Source organism: Galeopterus variegatus, unplaced genomic scaffold, assembly GCF_000696425.1.
Source record: "Galeopterus variegatus unplaced genomic scaffold, G_variegatus-3.0.2 Scaffold1153, whole genome shotgun sequence".
Lineage (NCBI taxonomy): Eukaryota > Metazoa > Chordata > Mammalia > Dermoptera > Cynocephalidae > Galeopterus > Galeopterus variegatus.
The window spans coordinates 410,783-421,639 of record NW_007727264.1 but is presented as its reverse complement, the minus strand read 5'-3'; the positions used below and the strand labels follow the sequence as shown (position 1 = coordinate 421,639).

The window sequence follows — 10,857 nt, the reverse complement described above, 5'->3', positions numbered from 1 at the left end:
AAGCTGTGATTGAGAAGCTCTTGATGCATATTTTAATAGCATACATCAAGGGAACCTCACTTATTCTTAGAAGGCAGAAAAACTTTCCCAGGGGAATAGCATTTGAAATAGTTTAAAAAAATAAGTAAGGGATAGATAAGTGGGGCCTAGAGAAGTGTTTTTAGGACCAAAGTCTTGAGATGTGCATTATAAAACTGAAAGCCATTTTGGCTAGTCATTGAGAGAAAATGAAAAAATGACTTGAAATTAGGCCACAAAGGTATTCTGCAGCCATTCTATGCAGGTCCATTGAGATCTAATTTGGGATTGCAGACTTTCTTCTAAAAGCAGTAAGAAACCACTACATTTGTATTTATACTTCTGCTTCTAACTAATCTTTTTCATTCAGTAAGTATTTATATACAATGAGAAGAACATATTTTAAAGGGTAGAGTTTGCTGTTTTTGACAAATATGCACACCTATGTCACAACTAACTAATCAAAATATAGAACATTTCTCCATCCCAGAAAGTTCTCTCATTCCCTTTTTAAGTGAACCCCTGGCCTCAGAAGCAACCGCTATAATGATTTCTATCACCACAGATTAATTTGCTTTTTCTAGAACTTTATAAAAATGAAATCATACAGTATTTCTCTTTTGTATCCAGATGTTTTCACTCAACATGATGCTTTTGAAAGTCTTCATGTTGTTGCATATGTATTGCTCATTTTATTGCTATTTCGTGTTTCCATTTGTCAATATATCACAATGTGTTTATTCTTTCACCTATTGAAGAATATTAATTGCCTCAAGATTTTTTAAAAAATTAAACAGTAAGTCTGCAGTAAATAATGATGGCTCCAGTGTTTTTGTGGACATATGTTTTTTAATTCTTTTTGGCGAAAAATCTATGAATGAAATTTCTGGGCCACAGAGAGGGCATGTGCTTAACTGCGTTAGAAATTGCCAAACAGTTTACAACATTAGTTTTATCATTTTACTCTCTCACCAGCAATACCCTAGAGTTGTAGGAGCTCCATATCATCACCAGTATTTGATATAGTCATATTTCTTTCAGTCATTTGGTGGACACTGTTAGAGTTTGGACGTGTTGACCCCGCAGAACTCATGTGGAAATCTGATCGCTAATATGGCAGTGTTGGGAGCTGTTGGAGTCATGGGGGCAGATCTCTCATGGATGGTTTAATGCTCTCCATGGGGGAGGGGGGCCTGAGTGAGATCTCGCTCTATTAGTTCCCAAAAGAGCTGGTTAAAAGACCCTGGTACCTGTCTTCTCTCTCCCTCTCTCTTGCTTCCTCTTGCCATGTGATCTGCTTGTACCTACCAGCTGCCTTCCACTTTCCACCATGAGTAGAAGCAGCCTGAGGCCCGTGCCAGATGCAGCTGTCCCAGAATCGTGAGCCAAATAAATCTCCGTTCTTTATAAATTACCCAGTCTCAGGTGTTCTGTTATAGCAACACTGAAACAGACTAACACAGATGCTAAGTGGTATCTCATTGTGAGGTTAAGTTGCATTTACTTGATGAATAGTGATTTTGAGTACCCTTTCTTGTGCTTATTGGCCATTCCCATATCTTATTTTGTGTAGTATATGTTCAATTTCCCCTCATTATTTAAACAGGTTGTTATTTTTTACTGATATAAAAGTTGGAATTCTTTACATATTCTGAAAGTAAGTTTATTGTCAGATTTATGTTCTTGGTTATAATCTTCTATTTTTTGCTTGCCTTTTCATCTTTTTAATGGTAATTTTTGATGAGCCAAATTTTTCACTTTGATGGAATAAAATTTCTCAATTATTCTTCTTATATAGTGCTTTTTTACACTCTTTAAGAAAAGTTTTACCTATCATCAGGTTGGAAAGATATCCTCATATTGCTTTTTAGAAGCTTTAAAATTCCAATTTTTATGTATAGATACGTGATTCACTTCAAAGTATTTTCTTTCTTTTACCATTTCTTGCACATATCTGGTAATTCTAATCCATTTGTTAAAAAATGATTTTTTTCCATTTGAATTGCGTGTAAAATAATAATTAAATTGATAGCACACACTGACCTACTGTTTAATTATCTATAGTTATTTTAGCACCATTTTATTTTATTTTAATTTTTTATTTATTTATTTATTTTTTCCTTTTTGTCTTTTTTCGTGTCCGGCAACGGACTGCAACCCTCAGTGTCGCGCCCGTACCAACCGGGACCGGCAACGGAGATCGCAACCCTCGGTGTCGCGTCCACCCTTTTTGTCTTTTTTCGTGTCTGGCAACGGACCGCAACCCTCAGTGTCGCGCCCGTACCAACCGGGACCGGCAACGGAGATCGCAACCCTCGGTGTCGCGTCCACAACTCGCTCAGCCAGTGAGCGGGAACCGGTCTGTATGTGGGATCCGAACCCTCAGCGAGAGCTCCACCACATCACTAAGCGGCACACTGTAGCAGTGCACCACCAGGCCGGCCCCTAGCACCATTTTATTTTAACACACATCTTCCAGTTTTATTTCTCATTTTTCCATAGCAATTTACTAATTGAATTTCTCCCAATTCAAGATTGCCTTACTCACTATGTTATCCCATCCCAATCGCCTCATTCTTTAAATTTCACTCTGATTTAGCTTAGACCCAATTTCAGAAGACTAAGATAAATTTTTATTTGGTCATAGAAGCATTATAAAGGAAATAGCATTTAAATATGAATTGAAAAATTGAGGCTATCTTGACTATCATAATCAGAAGAACTATGATAATTACTGCAAAACATCTTCTAATCTGATATACTCACTTCAGTTTCTCACCCCAATCAAGTCATTTTTGCTCATTCTCTAGATTCAGCTTATAAAATATTTTCTCTGGGAAGCTTTGCTGACTTCTAAGATAGTTAAGATCTCCTTGTTAAATGTTCTTATATGTTGAGGAACTGCTCATTCAAGCTTTAATCTCTGTTGTAATTAAATAATTATTTGGTTAACATCTATTAACCTTGCTAAATGGCAAGTTCAGAGAAACAGAAAGCACATTTTTAAAAATCATGTTTAAATTTTCTCATTGTAGTGCAGGATATGAATGAATGCATGCATTATCCTTGAAAAATACAATAGAACATTTGTTCATCATTCATTCTCTAAGAACAGAGGTGGGTGAATATTATTTTGAGAATTTACTGATACCAACAAGATGTCAAGATGTTTGACAACATGCTACTGAGGCATGACTAATAAAATATGTGGAAGTTAAAGTTGGGGGGAACAAAACTGTTATGTATAATCACTAATGTGACAAGAATAAATAAATAGAAATTTGCAAAATCACTTACATAAAAATGACTTATGATGAGTTTCCTAGGAAACTGAATACACTAATCCCTAGCAGATAGAACCATCTTGTCAGTTCAAGATGGGATGAATTCAAAGATAGTTATTAAAAGCTCATAGAAATTCTTTTCTCAATTATTCATACACTAGTTCTCTATCTTTGTTTCTTAATAAGGGCCACAGCATATAAGCCCAAATTGTTATCTTGCTTTACATATTCCTGGTGCATGTGCAACTTCTTTTTGTATCATTACCTTTTAAACTAACACACAATAATTGTACATATTTATGGTATACAATATTATTTTTGATGCAATGTGGAATGATCAAATCAGAGTAATTAGCATATTCATTGCCTCAAACATTTACCATTTCTTTGTGTTGAGAACATTCAAAATCCTCTCTTCTAGTACTTTGAAGATATAAGGTAAATTATTGTTAACTATAATCACCCTACAGTGGTATAGAACACAATAACTTGTTCCTCCTATCTAGCTGTAACTATATATTCATTAATCAACTTTTCTCAAACTCCCTCTTCCTCATACCTTTCCCAGCCTCTACTAACCACTATTCTTCTCTTTACTTTAATGAAATCAACTTTTTAGATTTCATATATGAGTGAGGTTACGTGATATTTGTCTTTCTTCGTCTGGCTTATTTTATTTAACATTGTGTCCTTTAGGTTCACTCATGTTGCTACAAATGACAGGGTTTCATTCTCTTTATGAATGAATATTGTCCCTTTATGTATGCACACCACACTTTCTTTATTCTTCCACTGATGAACCCTTAGGTTATTCTGTGTTTTGGCTATTGTGAATAGTTCTGCAATAAACATGGCATCCTGATTTCCTTTTCTATGAATATATACTTAATAGTGGGATTGCTGGATCATATGGCAGTTCCATTTTTTAGTTTTTTAAGGGACTTTCATGTTTTTTTTTACAATGACTGTACTAATTTACATTGCTACCAACAATGTATAAGAGTTCACTTTTCTCTCCATTCCTACCAGCATTTGTTATTTGTCTGTCTTTTTGATAACAGCCTCTCTGATTAGGGTGAGATGATATCTCATTGTGGTTTTGACTTGCATGTCCCTGATGATTTTAGTGATGTTGAGCATTTTTCATATACTTTTTGGTCATTTGTATGTCTTCTTTTGAAAAATATCTATTCTGATCATTTGCCCATTTTTTAATCAGATTATTTGTTATTTTTGCTGTTAAGCTGTTTGAGTTCCTTTTACATACTGGATATCAATCCCTTGTTGGGTTAATAGTTTACAAATACTTTCTCCATTTCCATAGGTTGTCTCTTCACTCTGTTGATTGTTTCCTTTGTTGTTGAGGAGCTTTTTAGTTTTATATAATCCCATTTGTCTATTTCTGTTTTTGTTTCATGTGCCTTTGAGGTCTCATCGGTAAAATCTTTTCTCAGACCAACACCCTGAAGCATTTCCCCTATGATTTTATCTAACAGTTTCATGTTTTGGGTCTTATGGTTAAGCCTTTATTTTGAGTTAATTTTTGTATATGGTGAGATAAAGGGATCTAGTTTCATTCTTCTGCATATGATATCCAGTTTTCCCAGCACCACCTATTGAAGAGAATGTCCTTTCTCCAATGTATGTTCTTGGCACCTCAGTCAAAAATCAGTTGGCTCTAAATGCATGAATTTATTTCTGAGTTCTCTATTCTGTTCCGTTGGTTACTGTTTCTGTTTTTATGCCAATAGCATGCTGTTTTGATTAGTATAGCTTTGTAGTATATTTTGAATTCAGATAGTATGATGTTTCAGCTTTGTTCTTTTTGCTCAGGATTGTTTTGACTACATGGAGTCTTTGTGGTTCTATACAATTTTTAGGATTTTTTTTTCTGTGAAGAATATCATTGGTATTTTGATAATGATTACATTGAATTTGTAGATTTGTTTGTATAGTATTGTCATTTTAACAATATTTATTAATCCTTCTAATTCATGAACATGGGATGCCTTCCCATTTTTTGTGCCCTCTTAAATTCTTTTCATTGGTGCTTCATAGTTTTTGTTGTAGACATCCTTTACCACCATGGTTAAATTTATGCACAGATATTTTATTTTATTTGTAGCTGTCATAAATGATATTTCTTTATTTCTTTTTTTAGCTATTCATTATTGGTATATAGAAACACCATTACTTTTTGTATGTTGAGTTTATACTGTTTATCACTTCTAAGACTTTATTTATTTTAAAGTCTTTAGATTTTTCTATATATAAGCTCATGTCATCTGTAAACAGGGACTGTTTGACTTCTTTTTTCTAATTTGTATGTTCTTTATTTTTTCTATTGTCAAATTGCTCTGCTAGAACTTCCATTACCATGTTTAATAAGAGTGGTGAATATGGGCATTCTTGTCTTATGCCAGTTCTTAGAGAAAAAGCTTTCAACATTTCCCCATTCATTATAATGTTGGCTGTGATTTTGTCATATATGACCTTTATATTATATTGAGGTATGTTCCTTCTACACTTAATTTTTTGGGAGTTTTTATCATAAATAGATGTTAAATGTTATCAAATGATTTTTCTTCATCTAATAAGATGATCATATAGCTTTTGTTTTTCATTCTGTTGTGATGTACCACATTTATTGATTTGTGTATAATAAGGCATTCTTGAATCTCTGATGTTTTTTCCCGCATTGCATTCTGAAACAGCTTTTCTTCTTCAGATCTTGCTCTTTAATAAAATTATTGATTTTCTCATTTTTTGTTTTGGCTACATCATTTTTTAGTTCCAGAATCCTAGTCTGTTCTTTTTAAGTTGCAGTGCTGTAACAAATTCTCATTTTATACTTTAAGTTTTTAAGTATAGTAATCACAGCTATTTAAAAATATGTGTACTTTATATATATCCTTATCATGAATGTCCTTATCTGGATCTCCGATAGGTCTAATCTAATATGCATTTGTCTGTTGAGGTTAGTCATTTATTGTCTTCTTAATGTCTGCTAATTTTTGATTGAGTGACAGACATTTTATATATAAAGATTATGGATATAATTTGAGGTTCTCAATGAAACAATCTTCCAGGAATTATGTAGGAGGGTACTGTGGGAAAATTATGCTCCCATGTAATATTAATTCAGTGGTGAACCTAAGATCTTACAAGGGCAGATTTATTTCAGCTCCATTGGTACACCTAAGATATACTTTCTTATATTCCTCAATGAAATCATGCCTAAATTATTGGGAGTTTTTAACTTCATTTTTCAGTTCATATAGCATAGTTCCTTCATTCTTTTCATCCTTGATTTTTGGAAGCAAAACATTCCTTGTGACATAAAAATTAGTCCTCAAATATAAATTTAATTTTTATGATTTTCCACAGATTTTGGTCCTATAGTATTTTCTCATTTCTTAGTTTTTCTCACCAATTTTACACATACACAGTTTTAAGATGTTGTCATTGAGACAATCATTGCAAATCATTCAGTCTACACATGCTAGACAACATCATATGACATATGTGGGATGGAATATTTGTTTTAAAGAATGTGTAGAAGTGGTTAGAATAAGAGGGTAACTGAGTAAGTGTGTTCTATCTGCAGACCCTAACAACTCTTACAATAGTTAAATGGGAAAGTATAAAAACAAGGCTTAGTGTGTTTTAAAATCCAAGTCCTCCAAATAATAGATGAAATAACCATCATGCATTTGTAGCCACATTTCTTGTTTGTACATCATATAATTTTTTTCAATCATTCACTGAAAATCAGATTAAAAATCTTTATATATATGTGTTTGTGTGTACATGTGTGTGTGGTATATATAACATATATACACACTAAAATTTATAAATAACTAACTTTTTTTTTCCCTCAAATACCAATGTCAATATATGGGTTTCCTTTGTAGTCACTCACAGGCAAGTGCAGAGTGGCAAAGAATTTGTGTTCCCTGAGGTCAAACAAAGCAATGATCTGCTTTCTTATTACAGGTCTCATTCTGTTTTTTTTTTTAAATCCTTTTTGTGGTCTACTAGTGAAATGATCTACACATTTTGTGGGTTTTTTTTTTTTTTGGTGATTTTGCTGTTTAAAATAGCTCCCAGACATAGCACTAAAGTGCTGTCTAATGTTCCTTGTCAGGCCATAAAAACTAACGCCACCTTTAGTGACATTACAAGTGGTGCCATTATGGGCCCACAAGGGCGTATTAACGTGGCAGCCTAAGACAGCTCCGGGAGGAAGTAGGGTGGGAGTGTCTGCGGGAACCTTGCCTTAGCCCTTATTGGCCAAATACATGCTTCCGTGCTGGTGAACACTACATGATTGCAATAGCTAGGCATTGAGATAGGATGCATGCTCTTATAAACTTTAAGCTGATTGGAGGATGTAAAAACCTCCCTTCCCCATTTGCCTTTAAAAGCAAGTGCTTGTGTGATAACAGAACTGCTCGACAGAATCTCCACCGTGTCCTTTAATGGGCTGGTTGGGGCCGGCGGCTGCGCTCACCTCTCTTCACGGCTCTCTTACCCCGTCTCCTCCCAACCGGGACAAGAGGGAAAGAGGAATCCGGGCATTCGCTCGTCCACTAAGGGAGAGACTGAAAGCGAGACTAGGGCTGTTCAGGTCGGCCGGCGGCGGACCCTACAGTTCCTAAATACAAAAAGGTCATAATCCGTCCTGCAGACAAAATATGTCTTTCAGATAATCTTCATTCAGGCATGAGTTACAGTGTTGTTATCCATGAGTCCGACATTAATGTATTAAAACAAAAATACACATACAAGATTACGTATTGACCAGTTGATGAAAATTTTGTGACCACAGGCTTGCAGGAACCTAACCTTGTATTTCCCTTGAGAGTAACGGTTTAGTATCTTCTCATTCACAGTTTGTAGTGACTTTCTAGAGCATAATTATCACCAATAACAATAACCAACTGTACCTGCTTTGCTCATTCCATTTCGGTTTCTCAAATCTGCTCCCATATTCTTCATGTCTTTGCCCATCAAAGTACCCATTTCAGAAAATCAAGGATATTGATTATGTTATAAGATTGAGAACTATGGAAGCCTCTGATCTGTGTAGGTTTCCATTTCCTTTCATTTAAAATGGTTTGAACTTTTAAAAAGTGTCTTTGCTGCATGTTTATTAGACAGCCTGAAGAAATAATGAATAATTCTTTGAAACTTGATTATGACACTATTCAAGGACAATGTATTTTTGTAATTAGTTTATATTCCTTAGTAACCTGCTATTTGTCTTAGTTGCACATGTTTTCCTGAAATACTTGGTCTGTGAAATTTGAAAATGTTACCAAACGTATAGTAACATAGTGTCCTCAACTGTATGTTGAAATTCAAGTGAAATAGTTAACTCTGTTGATATAAAGGGCTTTTTGCTTTCATCCGTATTTAGTTTGGGCTTTAGAAAAGCATTTATGTGAGATTATAAACATTCTGAAGCTATATCCTTCCCTCCATGAATTATTGCCTATAACCTTTCCTACATATAGAAAAATGGATTATGTTGGAAACCCAGTGCTAGATACATGGGTCTGGAAGTTATTTAAGGCTCATATGTATTTTTAAACTGATATTTAATTCATTTTTTAAATTTATTGACCTAACCATATAACCCCAAATGTTATTTTTTGCTCACTAAACTCCCCATGTATCTGTCAACTTCACAGTTACATCACCTGTGTCATCATAGATACGATCCATATTCTTTGAAGGAATCAAGGTATTTCTTGAGACTCTAATTCATAAAACTCTAAGACTACAAAGCACTGATGTTCAGTAACTATAGTTTGAATGAAAAAAAATTTTCAAAGCCCAAAACAAATTATATCAATTCCACAATTGAAATTTATTCCCAGGTGCCTATTGAGTTTGTACTTAGCTTGCCAAATTAAACTCAATACCAACTATGGTCAATAACCTATAAACAATACCCCCACCCAAAAAAAAATCATACTTGAGTGCCAGAATAAATGAGTCTATTGTATAATCATTAAATTTTATGTCAGTTTTGGTAGAAAATAATGTAGCATAAATCCCATTAGCAATGCTAAATTTACAATAAATTCGGAAGATTTAAGAAAAAATCTTCTAGCTTTTCTTAATGGAAAGTGATTGCATAAGAATCTGGTGGTGATCAAAGACTAAGAAGATAGTTGTTATTGGAAACAGAACATGAAGAAACTCTGAGTAGACATTTTTATGACTGCTTTAAATTTACTGGAAATCAACAAGTTGATTAGTAGAAGCCAAAAACAAAATTTGGGTGGTAAAAAGAAGTTTGGCATCTCCTAGAAGAAAAACACACTGGGTGGCAGAATCTGGATGCATAGCCTAGGGATGGGAAGCCACAGACTCCATTGGCTGGTTTCAGCCACTGGAGCCAAAGCTTAGTGAATAGCAGTTCCTGCATCCATAGCCCAGGAACATCCTCCACTGGAGCAAAAGCTCAGATACCTAGTTAAGTTCTTTGGCAGTGACTTCAGAGTGTGGGAGTACTCGGGTGACAGCAGGATGTCTGGCAGTGGCTGGACACTGCACAGGACATCTGGCAGCTGATGGGCTCACAGCAGGTCTCCTGACAGCCACTGCTGTGAGAACAGTGCAGCTAGCATGCACTGGGAGAGCAGAAGGCAATGTAGTAGACCAATTTTCTGTGGTAGAAAGAGCCACAGGAGGAGCTTGGGTACTGCAGGTAGCTTCCAAGGGAGAAGGAGAAGAAGTATACAGACCAACAGCTATAAGACATGTGTAAGTTCAGATGAGTGACAATGAGAAGATTCTGAGGGTTAAGGTCATCTTGTGGACTGGGTAACTTACATACTCTTGTCAATGGGTGTGGCACAGTACAGATTGAATTCTCTCAAATTTATACACCCTCTTCTGCATAAATGTAAATAATTCATCTTCTTTGTAATAACAGTTGACTCCTATTGTATTTATGGGTACTATAATTTGTTATTACAGCACAAAGCCAGTGAAGATTCCTACATCGCAAATTCTGGCAGTATTTGTCAGTAATGAACATCCTATTATGACCAAGAGAGCCTCTCATTTCCTCCCTGGTCGTGACTCCATTTGTATCTGTCCCTACTTTACCTTGGGATTCTTTGTCCCTTTTCTCCTGTGTTAAGTGATCAGTGGCACAGCTTTAGTTTTTGCAAGGATGTTTCTAATGGTTGATTCCACTTGTCGACCTGATTCATATTCTCCAAATATACTTTCCATCTATTACATATTATTATATAGTGCTTCTCACATCCAACAGAGGGAGGAAAAATAATGCACAATGAGAAATAGCTGGAAACAGAGAGGAAGCAGACAAACATTTAAAGACAAAGTCTGTATCCTAAAATTACTCAGCCTTTCCACTGCTCAGACTATGGATGAGTTTTGTGCATTTCAAAGTCAGTACTTTTTCCACAAATTTCTCAGCCTCGTATTGTTGGGACTATTGACAAAGGCTGGCTGACTTTGACTAGCAGGGTCACTTTGTCTACTTGTTATTTTAGTTCCTCCTCCGTGGTGA

At 35.1% G+C, this 10,857-nt stretch overlaps 1 pseudogene; it reads right to left on the bottom strand.

Annotated features, from left to right (window-relative positions):
- Positions 1-9,567: 9,567 nt before the first annotated feature.
- The window catches only part of LOC103592462, a 5,992-nt pseudogene continuing 4,702 nt past the window's right edge, over positions 9,568-10,857 (bottom strand).